Source organism: Gymnodraco acuticeps, unplaced genomic scaffold (genome assembly GCF_902827175.1).
Source record: "Gymnodraco acuticeps unplaced genomic scaffold, fGymAcu1.1, whole genome shotgun sequence".
Taxonomy (NCBI): domain Eukaryota; kingdom Metazoa; phylum Chordata; class Actinopteri; order Perciformes; family Bathydraconidae; genus Gymnodraco; species Gymnodraco acuticeps.
The window spans coordinates 309,374-333,500 of NW_022992053.1; positions in this window are offsets into that span (position 1 = coordinate 309,374).

The following is a 24,127-nucleotide window of genomic DNA, read 5'->3' on the forward strand; positions in this document are numbered from 1 at the left end:
CAGTCAGCTGATTGATGGGAAAATGCTGAGAAAATGGTTGGTTGAAGGATAACATTAAGTCTAATAATGATGTACCGTGCATGTTCACATCATGTATACTTTGCATTACTTAATACCATTTTTCAAATATTTATTTTTTAACATTTTGGACAAAATAGCCAATTGTACATCGAGGTGCCCAGATGTCCCTAGTGCCCACCTATCCGATTTGAACATGCTGATGTACAATGTGATGTAGTAGCCTAATGCAGGTGTAAGACCATTGTGTTTGTATTGTGTTATAGGTATGCATAGTTTTCTATGCATTTTGAGGGTTTTGGGGGGTTTGACCCCTCGAACCCTAGGGGGCTGGCTCCCCCAAAATAATTAAATAACATAACCCTAACACCGAAATAAAGTAACAAAAAAAAGTAACTAAATCCGCCAGAAACCCGAAAATCTTCGCGCGCGCGCGGGGGACACATACCTGTGTCCCGTTTTTCCATTTCTGGAAGTTGGCAACCCTACTGGCGGACAACACACACACGGGATGACCACTGATGCCTCGTCCTAAAAAGCCCCAGCACCAGTTTACAAAGCTGCGATAGGCAAGATGCCGAAAACGCCTATAAGGGGAGGAATGGATGATATACAGTATATACATGTATATTTATTACACATGTTCATTTTGTACATTTCTAAAAATAAAGTTTGATGGAAATACTTAGTATCCTTTCTTCCCTGAATTATTTGCTCCTATAACATATCATTCATATATAGCAACCCATGATTTGATTTCTCATCAAACAGTAGTAGTTTATTACAGGTAAAAATAACTTACTCTTCTATAACAACAGTTGTAGGTACAGTTCGGTTAGTTAGAGCAGTGGTTCCCAAACTTTTTGTGCCCAAGGCACACCAAAGGACAAGTCAAAATCTCAAGGCACACCTATTGTGCAAAATAGCCCTTATAACACGTGTTATCACTCATATCATGTAAAATATCTGTAAATGTGCATAATTATTTACTAATGCCAAATAAAATGTGATAAAGACAACTATATTACTCATGAAATATTTATTAACAAAATATTTCAGAATTTAATTTGAAACTTTATCAAATTAGGCTTCATCAAAGCAGCAACACACTCATTTAAACCTGACAGGTCACAAAATTAAAAATGAGGCAAAGGAAACTCAGCAGAAATTCAGCACAGAGAACTGTCAATGCAAGGAAGCTGCATTGTCCATGGTCCTGAACTACAAATTATAAATGTAACATTTCAGCAATCAGCATTGAAACATGTGCTATTGTAAATATTTTTGCCGACTTACAAATTAGTGAGATACATGTGCCTGTTAGGGCGCTGAGGAGAGGGCCACTCGCAAGTCCTGTTCAACAGAGAGCCGTGACCTCCTGTTGTTCTTCATGTAAATCATAGTAGAGAACGCCAACTCCAGAGATGGGGTCATTACTAAAAAAAAGTCATATATTACACTACTTCGTTACTATCTGCATAAAGTAACTCGTTACTTTACTCGCCGAGCACGTACGAACTGCGCATGCGTGAGTGGCAATAACTTTCCTTACCAGCAGGCGGCGGTAGTGTGTATTTGTCATTCAAAACAGGCAACAACCGGAAGACAGAGATGAAGAACAGACATAAACAAACAACAAATACCGTGTGCGGTAGCTTCACCTTAGCATGTGTTCTTTGCAGGTGTTTGTTGAGGTTTGACGTGGTGTTTACAGCAGTGGATAACAGCTTCTGGCCTGGACACAGTTTGCACCTCACCGTCACATTCCTGTCTATTCTTCGGACGAACTCAATATAATGGGCATACCTCCACCCCTCGAGAGTTATCGCTGACTCAGCCATGTTTATGCAGCACTGCACGTGGAGATGTGGACGCGCAAGTCGCGAAGATTACGTACATATAAACCTACAAAGTACTTATATAGTAAATAAAAAAATAATTATTTTTGTGTAGTTGTATATTGCAATAATAACGTATGGTTGTCACAAAATGCCACGGCACACCCAGACTTGCCTCACGGCACACCAGTGTGCCGCGGCACACCGTTTGGGAACCACTGAGTTAGAGTATAAAATATATGGCGGTACCGACGCCATGGAGTGGCGAAGTCACGCCCATCTACTTCTGGTCCATGGGACCTTATTTCGGAAAAATAATGTATTGAAGTCAATGGAGAGAGAAAACGTATCTTTCGATCCCGTTTGAATTGTGCCATGAATTACACATATGATGTTTGTACAATCTTAAAAAATAATTTCCATGTCAAAAAAGTCACAGTTTGTCGTAAAACTGTTGAAATATAAGACTATGAAAAATATGCAACTAGAAAGACCACAAATCCCAGAGTCACAATTGTTTTCCTCCACTAAGAGATAGCTAAGATCAGCGCCATATAGATATAATCTATCTATATGGCACTGGCTAAGATAAGATAACTTTAAGAAGATGCCTGTGTGCTTAGTACCAGGTTGTTACCATACCAGCAATGGGTCTTGCTCGTTCTTTCGCTTCCCGTCTGATGAAAGGACCAGGAGTGGCTAGATCAAGTTAGCTACCTAGCTAGTAGCTAGCACGTTAGTTAGCATTACAGCCTTGTCATTTGTATTAGCCTTAATATGAAGTAACATTAAGTAACCCAAAATGTTAAACAGTAAGAGTAGTAGTCATATTTCGTGAACCCTTTGAAGAGTACTGTCACCGGTGTGATCATTCTATGATACACCATCTAAGCCCGGGGGAGAAATGCTAACGCTAGCATCGGCGATCGCCGATCTTTTCTGCTTCATGCTATCTGCACAAATGGTTGACATTAAACATTAAAAAGACCAGGCAGTTCAGAGAGAATCAAAGGAAGGCAGCTTTGCATGACATTCCTCTGGACGTGTTTCATTGTGGTGATAGTGAGGGTAGTCAATCGTTTTGTTGACAAGACAGTAGTGACGGCCATCTTGGTGACGTGTTGTTCTGCGAGACCAGAGATGTAGTTCATTGAGGGTTTCACACAAACAAATGTGTTAAATTTTTTTTTTTTTGACTTGCAAAATTATCTTTTAAATTGACAAACATCGTATGTGTAATTTGTGGCACAATTGAAACGGGATTGAAAGATAATCTTTCTCTCTCCATTGACTTCAATACATAATTTTTCCAAAATAAGGTCCCATGGAGGTCCACCGGAAGGGGAGGGACTTCGCCACTCTATAATAAGACTGATGTTCCGCTCAGAGTCAGAGCGAGCCAAAAAAAGCACTGTTAGACATGGGCGGAGCCTCTCTGGTGGTTGACTAATCAGAACAGAGTGGCCAAGCTGACCAATCGGAGAACACTGGCTCACAGGGAGGGGGGGGCAAGAGCTGCAATGAGCCGTGTAGTGGAGAGAGTGAATACTGCTGAATACACACACTTTACAGAGATGCTGTATGCGAAACCAATGTGAGTTTGGAAAAATGCACAGTATAAATCTATTTTAGTATACCTCAACAATGGAATTATGATCAGTGGAAATGGCCATGACATGTGACCTTTAAACTGCAGGTCAATAATCTGCTTAATAAGCTGAGGGTTAGGCTAGGTTTCTTTTTCAGAAACAAGTCCTGTTTCTCACTTGAGGCCAGGAAAAGGCTCTGTGACCTTTTGACCTGTGCTGGTGATCTGATTTATATGAATGCACCTGCCCATTTAACAAGTTAGATGCCGCCTATCACAGTGCCCTGAGATGTGTTACTAATTGTAAAGCACTTACTCATCACTGTACCCTGTATGCTAGGGCAGGTTTGCCTTCACTAACTGTACGGAGGCTCAGTCATTGGTACATATTCATATATAAAGCCATGTTGGGTAAACTCCCATCTTATATCTGCTCTCTGACCACACAGAGTTGCAAGTAGCTATTGCCTGAGATCACATGATGTGGTCTTGTTACATGTGCCAAGTGCAAGGACTGACTTAGGTAGGAAAGCTTTTGTGTGCGCAGCTCCTCTTGCTTGGAACAGTCTTCAAAAATAATTGAAACTGAGCAAGTTGGTTCCACTGCATGTTTTTAAAGCTTGGATAGGTAAAATGTTCTTTGATACTGTTGGTACTTGTAAATGTCGATAGGTATGTAAATGTAGCCCTTTTAAATATGATTGTTTTATGTTGTTTTATGTTTCATATGTAACCTACTTGCTGCAGGTCTCCCTTGAAAAAAAAAGATCAAGATCAATTATCTCAATGGGACGTACCTGGTTAAATAAAGGTTTAAAATGAAATGAAAAATGTGGTGCTGTGTCTGCAGTCTGCTTACAGTAGAGCTGATGACGTAACATGCCTCTTCAGCGTTGGCAGAGGGGGGAATATATGCAGCTATCGCCATAACATGCGAATATCCACGAGGTAAATAATGGGGCCTCATGCTAACGGCTAACAGCTCTATGTCCCTGTTGCAGATCCGTTCTTTAATAGTGATGTGCCCAAGGCTACACCATCTATCGTTTACAAACACAGCCAACCCTCCTCCTTTCCTCTCACCGCTCTCTCTCGTCTTGTCCGCCAGCAGCAGATGGAAACGATCAACACCAATCATGTGCTTCATCCTTCAGAACCATCTGGTATTGAGGTGTGTACGCAGGGACACAGGGCCGTATCCTGAGGAGAGCCCAGCAGTCACTGTGGGTGGCGGGCGGCACAGTTGTTTAGGGATATATGACCCCGTGGGGGGGGTCAAAGGTTTATTAAAGAACCAGTAAGTACTTGTTCAAAATAGAGCCCTGACCCATTACCCTCTCCCCCCACCCCCCACCTGCTCTTCTAACACACACACACACACACACACACACACACACACACACACACACACACACACACACACACACACACACACACACACACACACACACACACACAGCACCTGTTCAGAACATGCTAGTTGCTGAGTGCTCGCTACAGAACACACACTGCTGATCTGAAATCAGTCATCACAGAACAACAAATACGCTGTTAGATGACTACATCAAAGTGAAGCAAGCTCCACATACTGTAATTAGTTTGTAGATTTTTATTTAGTTATACCATGACATGTTGAATTTATATGTAGTTGGTATGATTTCATAAAAACAATGTTATTTTATTACAAACAGAAGAATGAATACAATTGTGTCATATAGAGTTTTAAGCAAGCAGGAGTGCAAGTTCGTAAATGATATATGTATATTAAAGATAGCAAAAACAGCATTTGAAATGCAAGAAAGTTGTATGCATAAATGCAAACAGTATTTATTTCTTATTGTAAATGCTGTTTCTTATCAAAACTTGTCAAAGATCTATTCTGAAAGATTGTATCAATACAACATGTCAGCTGGACCATCAATGATGTGAACAGAAGTGAGTGGTGCTGTGCAAACCCTGCCAGTGGCGGATCTATAACATGTTAAATGGGGTGGCAAGAAGTTTTTGCGGGGAGGCATGGGAGGATGAATGAATCCACACACAAAACACTGAAACACAAAAATACATTTAAACTATACATTGTTATATCATCACAAAAGGAACATGCCCAGTTATCAAACAAAACAAGACTGTGCAGCAAAATGGAAATATATTTATCTAGGATGTAGTCGTTAAAAAAAAAAAAACTATAGACAAAATACAAGTAGGCTACCTTAACTTTTACACAGATCAGTCAAATGACTTTGTTACAATTTAAGTCCATGGATAGACATCACCTATCTATCTTAAGGTCGGTTGTTGTTCTGTGCTGCAAAACGTTTGACAGAAATATCCATGTCTAGTGTTGTCTGTGGAAGTGGCCTTCTTCCAGTTTGAATAGCTGTGAATACTTCCCTGCATCTTGAGAGAGGGAATACTCAAGCCATGGCCAACAACGTTAGCACTCCTTGGGAAAGCTTCTCTTTGCTGCTCCATGAAGTTTGGGAAATGTCCTAAGATGGTGCTGCACTTTCATCACCTTTGCATTTTGATATATCTAAAAGAAAGATAGGAGAGTGGCAAATATAATGATCTAATGCAGACGGGAAGTTAGTCTCTATCATAGCATTTGCAATAAGATGCATTTGTAAATCTTTACGCAAGTAATTTTTTGTAACACATAAAACAGGAAGTAGGAATCAACATTTTATTTTATGTGACGTTTTACGTGAGTGGAATGGGATGTAATGGATGGGGAATAAAAACATACCATGGGTATGAGCTAGAATAGCAACTGCTCCCTGCCTCAGCCTCCTTCTCACTTCCTGCCTCTGAACCCTATTCTTCATTTCTCACATCCACTTATTCTCTAGCCATATCTCCATCTCCTTCTGTGGCCTTCTCATGTCCTATTCCTTCTGGTTTCAGTGTACTCCCCTCTCCTTTTTAATTTCCCTCTCTTTTCCTCCTTTTCAGTTATCTGACTTTTTGTGCTAAAAAAAATAGGCAATATCCCCTTTTCTTTTCATTTCTTGTCGAATAACTCCCGCTGCTCTGGCCTGCAAGAGTTAAGATGTGAAGCACTAGTTAACATTCTTGTAATACATTACACTGTCTGGCCATGTAGATAATTATGGTGGCCCTGAAGTGCAAGTCAAAACAAAATTTCACAAAACACTACAGTATTTCATAAAACACAACAACATTTCAAAAAACACTACAGCATTTCACAATACCGGTTAGTGAAAACCATGAATTAATGCTTTGGCAAGTGTGCAGACAAGACGGCAGGAGGAAAACCTTTTAAGATGCGTGTTTTCTGAATGGAGATCGGATCCATCAGGCTAAACTAACCTGTAGCTGCTCCGTCCTCTCTCACAACATGATACAGACAGAAATAAAGCAGTGACTGTATTCGCCCATGGTTTGTACTTGTTTAACTTTTGTCCAGTTTCTGAACAGATATGAGGAGCTGTGAGCTCTGTGTGCTAACATCTAACGGCTGATATTTTGGGACATGTTGATGTGGTGATGGGTTGACAGCATGTCAAGGATATTTCCATCTCTTCTTCCATTCTTTCCAACTCAGTTTAAAACGTGTGCAGAAACAGCTGAATAGTACCAAACCAAATACGTGGCGCTGTCGGGTGCTGACCAATCACGAAGCGTCATGTGCTAGTGAATTGTCCAACCGGCCCACCGGGAAAACTCCCGGTATTCCCAATAGCCAGTCCGCCCCGGGTAGTACATAAACTTAAATAAAAGGATAAAAGGACATGTGGTACAAAAAAGGATCGAGCATCAAGGAGGCTCTCTGGAGGAGCTATAACCGAAGATACACCGATGAATCCTCCGGGGATGTATTTCCGGCAACAGTGATGTTTAAAAGAGTCGTGACGCACGGCCGGACTTATATCAACCAATGACAGCGCTGCAAACTGCATCCCCTGGATATTATTTTATTACAGTATTTTGTATACTATTTTGTTTAAGTGAATATGTCAGATTTGTGTGCATTATTTTGCAAAATGTGCCAAGTTGAATTGCAAATTGGGTGCAGAGCTGAAAATGTTTTGGAGATTTGAGGTTTTGCTCTTTGAGTGTGAGTTTAAATAATTATGCTTTATGTGAGATTTGTGTGTCTTAGTGTAACAGGCCCCGCTATGCAGGGCGCGATGACAGATGATATTCCTGAAAAACAGGAGAAATGATGAACAACCAAATTCTTAGCTGCTCGTTTGGCGGGTCTTGCCAGAATGTATTATTCCTTTGGCACACACACAATTGTTAATGCCCTTAACCATTTGACACAACACACACAATTGTTAATGCCCTTTTCTGTCTTCAATATAAACACTTATATATATATTCATGTCTTCAACATATTTGAAATAAACACCATGACTTAAAATAAAAATGTCTATTCAGATATTGATTTTGTAATCAAATCCTTTTAAATACCTTCCCAGGTAGAGCATCAGAATCTAATCTGTGCTAGCATTAGCATCCAACAAGCATTTATGTATTAACTCTGACCATAGAACACATACAGATAATACAAAACACACTTGTTACGTTCCCTCTTGGCTAGGGATACAAAAGGGAAACGACACGACCAGATTGGATTTGGTATATGTTACCGGTGGTTTTATTTGTAACGGCAACTGAGTAAATTATGTACACAAAAAGCTTGGCCCAACAACGGGTCAATCTGTCACTATCTCACAAAAGGGTCTCCAAAAGAGAGTTGCCCAGTACTATACAAAAGGAAAGGAAATACCTCACTTCTAAAGTGGAAACAAAACAATAAACAAGACGGGACTGTGGGAAAACACAGCTGGTGCGGGTCCACAGGTGCTAATCACCTGGATCTACGCAATATACACACGGGAACGCTGGTCTACAGGTGCTAATCAACCTGGATCTAAGCAGTATACACACACAAACCCTATACTAACACAGAACCCTACGACACACTGCTAATCAGTGTGCTCGCCTAGAAACCCTACTGAATACACTGCTAATCAGTGTAGCTAACACAGAATGCACACGGCTAAACAGTCTCAGAAGTCACAGAACGAAGGCAGTATCACAAGGAGAGGTTTGAGGCGTCTGTCACACAATACAGAGCCTCCCTAATGGTATCCGTGCCCAGCCTTTATACTCCTCCCCCGGATGACGTGGCAGAAGCGGGCAGGGCTTGGGTGACGTCTGTCCAATCCCCGCGGATGTTGCGAGGTCGAGACGGCCACTGACAGCATAGGAACTGCACAGCTCATTTGCATACACACACACACAAACAGAGTTAAGGGCACAAGGTAGCAGCGGCTGTAACACACACACACACACACAAAATACTTAGGATATAAACCCAGAAAATATGTAAGTACAAAATGTACAGGACAATTAAACAATTACATTTACATGCATTCACTTTGATCAAAGAGCTCAGTTATGCTACATTGAAATAGCGACCAACATTACACACACACGCGCACAAAGCAACCACGAGGCAGTCTCCTACGCAGCATTGAAGACAATAAACAACGTCCACACATCACTTCAAACACTAGGACATCGTGACACAACACTACCGTGGATATTTATAACACTTGTAACAATATGTACACAAAACTGACCTGCAAAACAGGAGAAATTATGAACAATCAAATTCTTAGCTGCTCGTTTGGCGGGTCTTGCCAGAATGGCAAGCCAACGGCAGCTCCGTCTCCACATCAGTCTGTTTACGGCAGGCGCAAATCACAACAAACCCCTTTACGGCAGTGTTACCCTGCCCCCTGCTGTCCATTGTTAAACAGGTTTCTAAAATGATATTAAATATAAACATAACATTGTGATCACACACTTTGTGTGGGTCACACACTCCCCGACAAAGAAAAATGGCTCCCGACATTAATCATCAACCTCTTAACTTGTGCCCCTTCTCTTTGAACTTAAAACACTTATACACACTCTCACGAGGGCACTTCTTTAAATGTACAGGTGAATACAATATGTATGAGAGTGGGTGTAACAATCTTTCCTTCTCAATATGCATGTATGTATGTTAGCATTACAGTGTAAGGCAGTGTCTGGTGTGTTGTGTAAGGCAGTGTCTGGTGTGTAGTGTAAGGCAATGTCTGGTGTGTAGTGTAATGTGGCATAGGAACGGGCTGCATTCCCCAGAATGGCAGGGCTCATAGAGTATAGAGTCCTGCTGGGTCTATAGGCCGACATGATCTGGAGGATGGCTGACCAAGGGAGTCATATGTCAGCGTTTGAGGAGGTCTCCTGTCCCGTGTGGATTTCCTTACTGGCTCATCCTGAGGTGTCACAGGTCGGTCATAGCCATAGGTTACTTGTACATACTCATGCTCTTCCGGTGCTTCAGAATCCACAGGCAGGTCTTCTGGTTGTTCTTGTCTGGTTTCTCTCTCAGGTGTAACGACTCCATGTTGTTCTGGTGTATGATATCTCGATGGCACTCTATATCTATGTGGTTCAGGTACTCTTTTCGGACCGTCTGTGTTTCGCTGAGATCCAGAGCTAGGTTCAACATTCTGTGAGTGAAGTCCAGCTTATGTGGGTACTCTTAGCCATTATCGTACTCTAGGTGCCTCATCATCAGAGTTTTCTGAGTCACTGCTTTGTGATGTTTCTCTCTGTCGTTGTTTCTCAACATGATGACTCCTGCTCTTCCCTCTAGGTGGTAGCAAATTTCCTGTTGGTTCAGGCAAGTTTACAGGTAGGTCATTGACAACGTGTAGGAGATTTCGATGGAGGGTACGGATCTTATCACCACCTGTCTCAGGTCACACTTTGTACACAGGAATGTCACCAACTTGTTCTTTGACGACATACACAGTTTGTTCCCAGTAGGACCTACATTTTCCAGGTCCACCTCTCTCACTCATGTTGCGGACTAGGACTCTATCACCAGGTTGGAGCACAACTCCCTTGATGTGACAGTCGTAGTACTTCTTGTTTCTTGCACGGGAGTGTTGACTGTTTTCAGATGCAATCCGGTAAGCCTCTTTCATTCTCAGAGCCCATTTCTTAGCATAGCCCTGTGTTGTTTCAGTCTGACCTTTGGCTGACAGACCAAACATTAAATCTACTGGGAGACACGGGTGCCGTCCAAACATGAGGTAGTGGGGTGAGAAGCCTGTTGCCTCATGCCTGGTGCAGTTGTATGCATGTACAACCAGGGGTAAGTGGTCTTTCCAGTTGCTCTTTTCTTTTTCTCCCAGGGTCCTCAACATTTGGAGCAGTGTTCTATTGAACCTCTCAGCTGGGTTTCCTTGGGGGTGGTATGGGGTTGTCCTCGAATAAGCAACTCCAGCCAGATGCCTCAGGGTCTTGAACAGGTCATTTTCGAACACTCTGCCTTGGTCGTGGTGTAACCTGGCCGGGTAGCCGAATCTTGGAATGAAGTCATTATAAATGTTTTCAGCAGCTGTTCTGCCAGATTTATGTTTTGTTGCGTAGACTTGAGCAAATCTGGTAAAATGGTCAATAACTACTAAATTGTACTCGTAGCCCCCTTTGCTAGTTTCCAGGTGCATATAGTCTATAGACACAAGCTCAAGTGGTGCAGATTAAGTGATGCTGCCCATTGGTGCTCTGACGTGTGACACAGGTTTCTTTTGTTTGATACAGGGGCACTTTCTGGTTACATAGGTTTCAATGTCCTTTTTCATGAAAGGCCAGTAGAAACAGTCTCGAGCCAGGTGGATGACCCTCTCAGCCCCAACATGTCCCATGTCGTCATGGAGATGCTTTAGTACCAGGGGGTGGTATTGTGATGGTAAGACGAGCTGCTGCCGCTAACTGGCTGTCCGGTACAACAGTTGATTTTCCATGTGCAGTTTTCCCCACTCGTGCATGAGCTTTCTGAGTGTACCACTGGCTCTCTTCCTGTCCTCATTGGTCAATACTGCCTTGGCCTCTTTAAGTTTGATAAGCTCACCGATTGCATGATCCTCCCTTTGGGCATTGACTAGCTCACTGTGGTCAATGGTAAGGGGTGACACATTCACAGGTGACTCTGAGCATGAAGCCAGATCCAATGCAGCAACATAAGCAACATCCTGCCTCTTTGCAGACTCACAACCATCCCATGTGGTTTGGATGGTGTCTCTTGTGAGTTCCTCAGTACACTCTCTGACGTAGGTGTCAATGTCAAGAGGGAGACAAGAGAGAGCGTGTCTGCGTCTATGTTCACTCTTCCTGGCCTGTATTTCACATCAAACTTAAAGTCTGCTAGCTCACCTACCCATCGGTGGCCCACAGCATTCAGCTTGGCAGTACTCATCATGTATGTGAGGGGATTATTGTCTGTGTATACTGTGAAATGGGGTGCATAGAATAGGTAATCCCTAGATTTCACACATATCGCCCACTTAAGAGCAAGAAACTCCAGTTTCCCTGAGTGCATGTTGTAATTCTTCTCAGCGGGAGACAGAGTTCTTGAACCATAGGTGATGACTCTCAATTTTCCATCCTGTCGTTGATACAACACAGCGCAGAGTCCCTGCTGAGAGGCATCAGTGTGAAGCACAAATGGCAGTTCGAAATCCGGATAGGCCTACACAGGTGGGTGTGAAAGCGTGTCAATCAGCTGTTCAAGGATCCTTTGGTGATCATCAGTCCACAGGACAGGTGTCCTTGAGGGCAGCTAAGCTCCTTTTCCCACCTTATGTTTCCCCTGTGTCACGGTAGAGCTTCCTTCAATTTTTAACAGATCATAAACTGGTTTTGCAATGCTTGAGAAGTTTTGAATATAGGCTCTATAGCAGAGGTACGTCGACCGCGGGGGCAATGCTGGTAGATCACGAGTCATTCATAAAAAAAAAAATCCGGCTCCGTTAAAATAGACAAAACAGGTTTTGATCCCTCCTCCCTTGGCCTCCCTGCCACTTAATTCAGGAGTTTACTTGATTGACAGAAAAAGCGACCTATCGCTTTCCAGTCTGTTAACCCAGAATGCAAAGCGATACAAAATCAGTCAAGTGCCGGGAAAACTCAAACTCAAAGAGACAAACAACAAAATGAGTGCGGGACCGAGCTAAAAGCCAAAGACAAACCACTTCCACCCAGAATGGGAGGAAGAATATTTTGTTGTGATGTCACATTCAAAGGTTATTTGCCTTATTTGTAAAGCAAGCGTCGCTCTGCCAAAGAAAGGTAACGTGGAGAGGCATTATCGGAGTGTTCACAAGGCATATGACAGCGACTTCCCTCCGAGTAGCGAGTTGAGAAAGAGAAAGGTCATGTATTATTGCTACACAAACATTATCTCGCAGTCTTAGTGTCGCCAACTCGTTTCTTGATTGATTGATTGAAAAGTTTATTAACAGCTTGTATATTGGGTACAGTACAGTACAGCTCAAAACATACAATTGTTAAGGGGATGCAGACCAGAGAAAGACTTTCGTCTTGTTTACATCAGGGTCCCCCATTTCCAATTCATCATGTCATTTAAGACATATAAGACATATTTGACATACAGAAGGCTTATTTACAATTCCAATACTTAACTCGATAGCATGTCTGCATGTAAGGGAGGAAACTTATACAAAATGTACACCACCCCAAATTGATCATGTTGTTGATAGTGCTACAGATGCGCTGCGAATAAAATTAGACTCTGTTGCTCCTTTGAAAAAGAAGAAAATAAAACAACATAGATTAGCTCCATGGCATAATGCCGAAACCCGCAAAATAAAGCAAAAGTCGAGACAACTTGAAAGGATATGGCGTTCCACTAAACTTGAAGAATCTCGTTTAATTTGGCATATTACTCTCAATGAATATAAGAAAGCACTGCGTAAAGCGAGAGCAGCCTACTACTCTTCATTAATAGATGAGAATAAGAATAATGCAAGATTTCTTTTCAGCACTGTAGCCAGGCTGACAGAAAGCCACAGCTCGATTGAGCCTTCTATTCCCATAGCACTCAGTAGTAATGATTTTATGTGCTTTTTTAATGATACAATTGTTACTCTTAGAAACAAAATTAATGACCTCTTGCCTTTGACCAGTATAGTGTTATCAACAGCTCCCGGAAACGTAAGTTCTAATATTACACTAGATAGTAAACTAGAATGCTTTTCAGCCATAAACCTTGAACAATTAAATTCAATGATTCTCTCTTCTAAACCATCAACGTGTATGTTAGACCCAATTCCAACTAAGCTGTTGAAGGAAGTTTTTCCATTAATTAGCACTTATTTATTAAATATTATGAATATGTCTTTATTATCAGGCTATGTTCCACAATCATTCAAAGTAGCAGTGATAAAACCGCTTCTTAAAAAGCACAACCTTGATCCAGAGGTTTTAGCCAATTATAGACCTATTTCCAATCTTCCGTTCCTCTCAAAAATTCTTGAGAAAGCGGTCGCAAAACAGCTGTGTGATTACTTAAAAAACAATGATTTATTTGAAGATTTTCAGTCTGGCTTTAGAACACATCATAGCACAGAGACAGCTCTGGTTAAAGTCACAAATGACATTCTAATAGCCTCTGACAAGGGACGTGTCTCTATTCTTGTTTTGCTCGATCTCAGTGCTGCATTTGATACTATCGACCATGATATCCTATTGCAAAGACTAGAGCACTTAGTTGGCATACAGGGAACTGCTTTAGACTGGTTTAGGTCCTATCTATCTGAACGCTCTCAGTTTGTACGTGTCAATGATGAATTTTCCACGCAAACCAAAGTTAGCCATGGAGTGCCACAGGGCTCAGTGCTCGGACCTATTTTGTTCACATTATATATGCTTCCGTTAGGCAATATTATAAGGAATCATTCTGTACATTTTCATTGTTATGCGGATGATACTCAACTATATTTATCAATCAAGCCTGATGAAATTAATCATCTAAATAAAATTCAAGACTGCCTTAAGGACTTAAAAACGTGGATGACCTTAAACTTTTTGATGTTAAACACGACCAAAACTGAAGTTATTGTACTTGGCCCGAAGAATCTACGAAACAAATTATCTAAGGATATATTAACCATGGATGGCATTAATTTGGCCTCCAGTGAGACTGTAAGGAATCTTGGTGTTATATTTGATCAGGATTTATCCTTTAACGCCCACATAAAATCAATTTCAAGGACCGCCTACTTCCCATCTACGTAACATTGCAAAAATCAGGCATATCTTGCCTCAAAACGATGCAGAGAAACTAGTCCATGCATTTGAAGAACCAAGAAGTAAGTCAAGTCGCTTCAGCTGATTCAACATGCTGCAGCTCATGTACTAACCAGAGTTAGGAAAAGGGACCACATTACTCCTGTTCTGGCTGCCTTACACTGGCTCCCTATAGAACACAGGATAGAATTTAAAATTATTCTTCTCGCCTACAAAGCCCTTAATGGGCAGGCGCCATCTTACCTTAAATAACTCATTATACCCTACTGTCCTACTAGGGCATTGCGTTCCAAGAATGCAGGGTTGTTGGTTGTTCCTAGAGTCTCTAAAAGTACAATGGGAGCCAGAGCCTTTTCTTATCAAGCTCCACATTTGTGGAATCAGCTTCCAGTTTGTGTTCGGGCGGCAGACACCCTATCCGTTTTTAAGAGTGCGCTTAAGACCTTCCTTTTTGATAAAGGTTATAGTTAGAGCTGATTAGATTCAGCCCCTAGTTTTGCTGATATAGGCTTAGTTTGTCGGGGGACATCTTACTTCTTCCTTCTCTCTGTCTATACCTGTGTACTCTCATGTTCCGATTAACCCAGCTTCCCCAAATGTCTTTCTTTTTGGTGTCTGTATACGCCGGGATCCGGAGTCATGGATGATCCTGCGCTCCTCTGTCCTGGATCTTGAGTCGTGGCTGTGGTCCTGGATCATAGGTCCTGGATGGATATCCTCGTGGATTCATCTTCCTATTATACACACATGCATTTCCAAACATTTGGACTACCTATGTTGCAAATGTATTATCTTTTCAATTTACACACGGCATCTATTGCACGTCTGTCCGTCCTGGGAGAGGGATCCCTCCTCTGTTGCTCTCCCTGAGGTTTCTCCCATTTTCCCCTTTAAACTGTTGGTTTTCTTCGGAAGTTTTTCCTTGTACGATGTGAGGGTCTAAGGACAGAGGGTGTTGTATTGTCATACTGATATTTTGTACAAACTGTAAAGTCCACTGAGACAAATGTAACATTTGTGATATTGGGCTATATAAATAAACATTGATTGATTGATTGAATTTACATACAGGTGGTTTTTTTTACATACAGATTGCTTGTTTACAATTTTCATTTTAGATTTCGCTCTAATACATCCTAACCGGACATTTAAGACATACCAAGTCTACAGATATACAGTTAGTAACAGAGTCTAAAATGCGAGTATATACATAGATGGGGGGGGGGGGGAAGCTGTCCATTGAACGACAGGTTGAGATTTGAACCATTACCGGGGCCAGTTTTGCAATGCTCTCCCCCGAAGGTGCTCTTTAAGAGAGGTTTTGAAGGTAAGTATAGTTTTACTTTCCTTTACAGTTGTGGGAAGAGCGTTCCACCTTGATGTAGCATAATTGCGAAACGTGTATTCCCCCTTTTTTGTGCCAAATCTGGGTTTCACATGATTTGTGGAGCTCCCTCTGGTGTTATGATCATGGTATTCCTTGACCTTTGGGAAGAATGTTGACATGTACATGGGTACCATAGAGGTGTAGTGGATCTTGTAGACCAGGCCCATTGCAAGTAGCTGTACTCTGTCGTCTACTCTAAGCCACCCTAGGTTGTCAAAGTGGGCAGAGGTGAGGTGGGTTCTAGATGAAAGGTCAAGCAGTAGTCTGACCAGTTTATTTTGCGATGTTTGAAGTTTTATTTTTAGCGCCTTGGAGGTGCTATGGTACCATGACGTGCAAGCATAGTCATAGTACCCTTGAATGAGTGCTCCTGCCAGAGTTTTCAGGGTGTTTTTTTTTACCAGAGAGGAGATCCGGTATAGGAATCTAGTTCTTTGATTGACTTTTTTTATTACATTGGATGCCATTTTGTCACAGGAGAGGTTTGCCTCAAGAATAGATCCTAGGTATGTAATTTCCTTCTTACTTGTGACAATAATGTCGCCCACTGCAACTGAGAAGTCGTCGGATTTGCTGAGATTATGTTTCTAACCGAAGAGAATGGACTCTGTTTTACCCAGGTGTAATGATAATTTATTATCGGCGAGCCAGGTGCAGATTCTGCCGAGCTCGGAGCTGAGGGTTTTTTCAACCTGCAACCTGTTCCTGTCAGAGACCAGCAGGGCTGAGTCGTCCGCGAATAGGAACAAGTTGCAGTCACATGCTGATGACATGTCATTTACATAAATTAGGAACAGTAACGGACCTAATATGCTTCCTTGTGGAACACCACAGCTCACTGGGGGGGGGGGGGACAGAGTACCGTTTACCTCCACCATCTGTTCTCTCCCCTCCAGGTAGGATTGCATCCAGCTCACCGATAGTTTATCAAAACCAATTGCTTTTAGCTTGTTAATCAGAATGGGGTGATTGACAGTGTCGAAAGCCTTTTGTAGGTCCAGCATCACCATGCCGCAGTACTTGCCCTCGTCCACCTCTTGTTTGATGTGGTCGCTCAAATAAAGAAGGCATGTGTCAGTGGAGTGGGATGTTCTAAAGCCAGATTGAAATTCATAGATTAATTTCTTTTCCGCGAGGTACTTTTCGACCTGTTCATATACTATTTTTTCCATGACTTTCGAGATGGAGGTAAGTATAGAAACAGGGCGGTAGTTGCCTGGGTCCAATTTGCTGCCCTTTTTGTGCAGGGGGGTTACTCTTGCAATTTTGAGGTCTTTGGGTACTTTTCCCTGTTTTATGGAGAGGTTAATTATGTGAGCTATGACTGGTGAGATGGCGGTTGCTGTGTCTCTGAGGAATTTGGAGGGGATATTGTCATGGCCAGTGGCCTTGTTAGGTTGGAGGGCGCTCAGTTTAATGAGTACCTCTGCTGTTGTTACCCTTGCTCGACTGAAATCATCTTTGCTTACCCCTAGGTTTTTGTAGTAGGTCATGATGTGATCTACTCCAAAAAGCCCTGAGTGGGAGGGGAATTTATTTACAAGAGTTGTGGCTATGTTTGTGAAAAAAATGTTCAAGTACTTGGCCACATCTAGTTTGTCTGTGATGAGCCTGTTATCTGTCTTTATGTTTAAGTTAGAAAATCTCGTTTTGAGTTTTTTACTGCAGCCAAGCTGGTTCTTGAGTAATTTCCAAAGTTCACGGGGTTTATTTTTGTTTTCCTCAGTTTTGACATTGATGAAATTCTTTTTGGCAGTTTTAATCATGGAGCTTACGTCATTTCTTAGTCTGTTTCTTTCAATTTTGAGTTCAGTCACGTGGGCCTGGAGTTCACTGCTCGTGCTTTTGGAAAGCATTGACTGACTTTTATGAAACTCAGAGCATTTTTTGTCTCTGGTTTTCATGGCGGTCAGTATGCCGGAGTGCATCCACGGCTCAGCGCGATTTTTTACCATGGTTGTTCTTAGGGGGGCCAAATCATTGAGTATTGCAGAGAATTTGTTTTTGAAACCAAGCCATGTTTCTTCAACTTGTGTACCACTGAGCTCATCTGACCAGTCCAGGCTCTCCAGTTCTAGGTTAAAGGCCTCGCTAGAGTAGTTTGAGGTCTCTAGATATGACTGTTTTGTGACAGCCGGCCCTTTGTTTTAGCTTTTTGCGGGTACAGAATATCATATAATGATCACTTAACCCGCATGCTATAACCCCTTTACTGGAGATCCTGGACTTGTCAGAGGTCAGAATGAGATCAATGGTAGTTTGTGTTGTTTCACATACCCGGGTGGGTTGGGTGATTAGCTGGCTGAAGCCGTGCAGATCACAAATCCTACTGAAGGACTTGAAGACGGACGTGTCTTTACGTTGCATATCCGTGTTCCAGTCTCCAATAATAATTGTCTCTACATCCCCCACATCAGCCAAACACCCATCTAATGTATCATAAAAGTCACTCTGTTCCGGTGGTCTATAGATTGTCCCGACTATTACAGATTTAGCATTGTCAAAAAGAATTTCAACCCACACAGATTCAATATTTTCATGATGCAGGTCAGTACGGTTTTTGAAATTGGTGTCTTTATGTATGTACATGCAGACACCACCTCCATTCACGTTCCTGTCCCTTCTCACTACAAGATAATCTTCTATTTCAATCTCTGAATCTGTAATGGAATTGTCCAACTTGGTCTCAGAAAAGCATAATATGCTTGCCTTACCGTTCATGAATAGCTGCCTGAGTTCAGCCAGTTTGTGTCTCAGGCTGTTAGTGTTCAGATGAAAAATATGTAGTCCATTTTTGTTGCTTAAATGCACAATGTCGTCAGTTTGCAGATATTTGTCTTTGTCCGTTACAGCAACCGGCTTGCCGTGGTGGTGGTGGTGGGGGGAGGGAGGCTCCTTTGTAGCTTTAGCCGTTGATATGCTAGCAGGGTGGCTAACAACATAGCGGATATTTGTTCCCTCGGATCTCGGTTCTCTTCCTCTCGTCACTGCCTCATGCGTGTCTGTCTGCCGAGGCGTCCCCGGGGGAATCTCGAAGTCTCCGTTTATTCCTTGGTCTCCGCTGTCTCCACGGTCTCTGTTGTCGTCGCGTAGTTGTTGTTGCAGCGGAAGAGATGCTAGTTCTGATGCTAATTGAGATGCTAGCTCCTCGAGCCTGCAGGACTGGCTTCTTGTCTGCACCGGGCCCGGATTCAGATGGATGTCTCCCGCTAACAATAAGACCAAGACGATCATACTTCTTCGGTCTAGTTTGCCTGACGGGGGTAAGTACTTTCGCGTCGGGTTTGCAGTTAATAATGCATGAATGCTTGACTTCCAAAAGCGAGGTGTTTCCTTTCCCAGCCGTTGAGAAGGTAAAAGTCATTGTGGTTCATTTTATCCCCGCTTTCATTACTCTCCTTCTCTAAGTGATGTTGCCTCATTGATGAGTTGAGGTAGGAGTCCATAATCCATATTGTCAGGAGGATGAAATATGTAAAAAATCGTGAGGAATAACCGCCAAAGCGGGAGCTCTCGAAAATGCGACCACTCATAGTGAAACTGGATGTTGACCGGCTGTTGACCGGCTTCTAACATGCAACAAGACAAACAAATGCGTCTATGGTCGGTGTATTTTTGATCTTTCCAATCGAGACGAGATCTCTCTCCCCCCAGTCTGTGTGCGAGGGGGCGGGGCAGTTTACACACACGCAGCTGCTACATGCAGCAACACACGGCGGGGATGGCGGAGAGAAGCGCTCCGAGGTGTGGTTATATGTTACCCGTCTTGAGGTGGACAATGCTCCTTGCCAAGAGTGTTTAGCATTTAAGGGCGGAGCAATGTGTCTAAACATTTAGCAAAAGTGCTCCACATCCAGACGGAGAAATGCACCGGGTTCGACTGTCTTTCTAGTAGCGCTGTAGCCCCATCCACGAGTAACGTTTCCACGTCAGGTGTTATGTATGCTAGCAGCAACACATGGAGTTAACTACATGATACAAGCATGGGTTAATGATTAGAGGAAACTGAGTTACTCTTTATTTTGTTAAAGTTTCAGCTATTCTGTTTACAAATCTGTCATCACATTATTTAATACGATTTGTTAAAACATTGTTGTTTCTTTTGATGTGAAATATTATTTATTTAATTTAAATAAAAAGCGATGTTAATTTAATAATATATGTATTTTTGAATCAAGTATTAATCTTTATTGTCTTCATTGATAGTTTCCACATGCCTAAAACAACCTCAAGCTAAATCTAAAAGTTGATGGCTAAATAAGAGCGCTTGAGAAATTGTGCGAGGCATACAGTAATAATAATAATAATAATACATTTTATTTCTATAGCGCTTTTCTTGAACCCAAAGACGCTTTACATTTGGGAGGGAGGGTAGACAAACAAAACAAAAACAAAAACAAAGCCACAAAGAAACAAAACAAAACAGAAAAGCAGTCAGGAGGAAGTTGGTTGAGTTGAAGAGGTGGGTTTTGAGGCGGGACTGGAGGGACTCAGACTCACGGAGGTATTGGGGGAGGGAGTTCCAGAGTCCGAATAGTCGATTAGTCGTTTCATTAATCGATAGATTAATCGGTTATCAAATTAGTCGTTTGTTGCAGCCCTATTATCCCATGTATAAATAAAACGTGTTATTCAGCAACCCTTGCAATTTGGGATTTTATTTTTGGTTGGTAGACCTCGGTGAGCTGGTCATTTCAAAAGGAGCTCACCAGCCAAAAAAGTGTGGGCACCCCTGCTCTATAGTATCTTAAGAAACCCAGTAACTTCCGCACTTCTCCAACTGTGCTTGGCCTCTTCTCTTTCAGGGACATGATGGCATCAATGTCTTTTGGGTCAATCCTGACACCGTCTGCAGAGACCAGCCTCCCAACATACCTGACCTCTTTCTGGAACAGCTCACACTTTGTTGGTCGAAGCTTGACACCATGGGACTGCAAGGCTCTCAGGACTTGACGTACTCTCTCAACATGGCTAGTGAAGGAGTCGGAGTAGCAGAGGATGTCATCGAGGTAAGGGATACAGCAGTTGTCACGCAGAGAGTCCAACATTTCCTCCATGCTGCGCTGAAAAGCAGCAGGGGCGTTGGAGAGTCCAAAAGGTATCCTCACCCACTCATACAGCCCCCAAGGCGTGATGAACGCCGTCATGTGTCTGGATCAGCGTTTCCGCCAGGGGGGCGTCTTGCCGTCATTTGACGGCCTTATTCAGCTCAGGACGCCCTGAACTCGAGCCGAGGGCGTCCACAAATATTAATAATTCCAGAGAAGATCGAGAGTTTTTATCACTTGAACTGACGGAACGTGCGCGATTTGGAAGCAATGAGCGGGGGGGTTTTAGTGGAGCACACGCGTGAGCTGCGAGCGCCGGAGCCTCGCAGCGGCGATACTGAGGCTCCGTGGTAAACTGTGGTAACATGAAGAGCCGCTTGGGAGCCGAAACAGCCGGCGCTTTAAGAGAGCCGAGCCAAATGATCCTTTAACCTCTTTATAAAGGGGCTTGGGCACTGCACTGTATGTGCGCTGAACTGGGATGTTGTCCTTTAAGTTGATGGACATTTGCAGGCTGGGAATGCAACCTATATCCCCATCATCTTTAGCAAAGGCTGCCGATTCCTCGTGTAACATCTGTTCCACCTTCATCTGTTGCTGATCACTCAGGTGGCTGACATCCACAGGTGGGTGCCACAGTGCAGAAGTGGGTTTGTCACTGTTAGAGTGTGGTGATGTGGAAGAACTGGCTATATTTGCCTGGGCTTGATTGCCTTTGCTGCTTGGGTTGTCTGTCTCTATCACTCTATCAATGGTTTCGATGTTGCCTAGAACAGTGGTTCCCAAACGGTGTGCCGTGAGGCAAGTCCGGGTGTGCCGTGGGATTTTGTGAAATTATTGCAATATACAACTACACAAAAATAATTATTTTTTAATTTACTATATCAGTACTTTGTATGCACTCATTTCATAATACAGAGGCAAACTCTATACCTAAAAACAATTATTTTAAAAAAAATCCTCAGAGAACCCCATATTTCGCTGTTAACGCAGTTGCACAGGTGGGAATTATAAGACAGTGACACATCAAAGGCTGAAGGACAACATTAAAACAGAGAAACACGCAAGAGGGAAAATTGAGCGCTTTCTTGTGCGGAGCAAACCACCAACCACCAGTGCAGAGACTGCCGACAACCCAGCACCGAAAGAAAAGAGGAAAAAAACTGTCAGCAGACAGTATCATGAAAGTTACCTGTCTTATGGCTTCAGTTGGACCGGGGATGTCAACAATCCTCAGCCCGAGTGCGTCGTCTGTCGGGAGAAGTTAGCTAATGCGAACATGGTTCCAAGCAAGCTGAAGAGGCACTTGGAAACCAAGCATCCCTTCCATGTTCAGAGAAACTTGGCCTACTTCAAAAGAGCACGGGATCTGAACCAGAGGCAGCAAGACCGTTTGTTGGATTGTGTGAAAGTGTCTGAAAAGGCAATGGAGGCTAGTTACATACTAGCGGAGCTCATTGCAAAGCAGAAGAAACCTCACACAATAGCGGAGACACTCATCCTCCCCGCTTGCAAAAAAATTGCAGGTGTCATGCTGGGTCCAGATGCCGCAAATGAGCTATCCAAAGTACCGTCGTCTGATAATACAATCAAAAGAAGAATCAACGACATGTCAGAAGACATTGAGCAACATTTGACAGAGAAACTGCAGGCGAGCGGCAGATTTTCCCTACAAATAGACGAATCTACTGACACAAGTGGGGCTGCCCAACTTCTGGCAAACATCAGATATGTTGATGCTGACTCTATCAAAGAGACGTTTTTCTTCTGCAAAGAAATGGAAAGCCATACTACGGGAGAAGAAATATTCAGGGTAACTAATAACTATTTAAAAGAGAACAGTCTGACCTGGAATATGTGCGTCAGTCTTTGCACAGATGGGGCAAGCATGGGGAGAGTGAAAGGATGTATTGCTAAGGTGAGAACACAAAACCCACATATCGTGACAAACCACTGCATTTTGCATCGAGAGGCATTAGTTGCCAAAACCATGCCCCCAGAGTTGACTGAGGTGCTGAATCAGGCTGTGCAGATGGTGAATTACATCAAATCAAGGCCCCTGAAATCTCGCCTCTTCTCCCAGCTGTGCGCCGAGATGGGAGCCGACCACCAAAGCCTGATCCTCCACACAGAGGTACGTTGGCTGTCACGGGGGAAAGTCCTATCCCGTCTTTATGAGCTTCGGGAAGAGCTTTTGGAGTTTTCACGTGAACATGCTGTCCCACATAAAGACAAGCTCGCGGATGAGAGGTGGTGCGCCAGGCTGGCTTACCTCGCAGACATATTTGGGCATATCAATGAGTTAAACGCCAAGCTTCAGGGCAGTAATGAAAACATTTTATCATCCACAGAGAAGATTCGGGGGTTTATGGACAAACTTATCCTGTGGCGCGAGGCTTTGGAACAGGGCATCAGCTGCGCCGCAGGCAGCTTGGGAGCGCGCTGTATATGCCGAACACCTTCAGACCTTAAAAGAGAGGTTTGAGCACTATTTTCCACGTGTGGCTGACATCGAGGACTATGACTGGATCCGAGACCCATTCCACCAGGAATCCTCAACAGAAAAGCTCACTATGAAAGAGAGAGAGGAGTGCGCAGAGCTCCGTGTGGACCGCACACTGAAACTCAAATTTAGTGAGCTCCCACTGGATCAGTTTTGGTTGGCTTCTGCATCGGAGTACCCAAGCATCTCCCACCACGTGATTGAGCAACTTCTTATTTTTCCCACTACCTACCTGTGTGAGTTGGCGTTCTCTACTCTGGTTTACATGAAGAACAACAGGAGGTCACGGCTCTCTGTTGAACAGGACTTGCGAGTGGCCCTCTCCTCAGTGCCACCAAGGATTAAAAGAATCTGCGCGCCCCGACATGCACATGTATCTCACTCATTTGTAAGTCGGCAAAATATTTACAATAGCACATGTTTCAATGCTGATTGCTGAAATGTTACATTTATAATTTGTAGTTCAGGACCATGCAGTGCAGCTTCCTTGCATTGACAGTTCTCTGTGCTGAATTTCTGCTGAGTTTCCTTTGCCTCATTTTTAATGTTGTGACCTGTCTGGTTTAAATGAGTGTGTTGCTGCTTTGATGAAGCCTAATT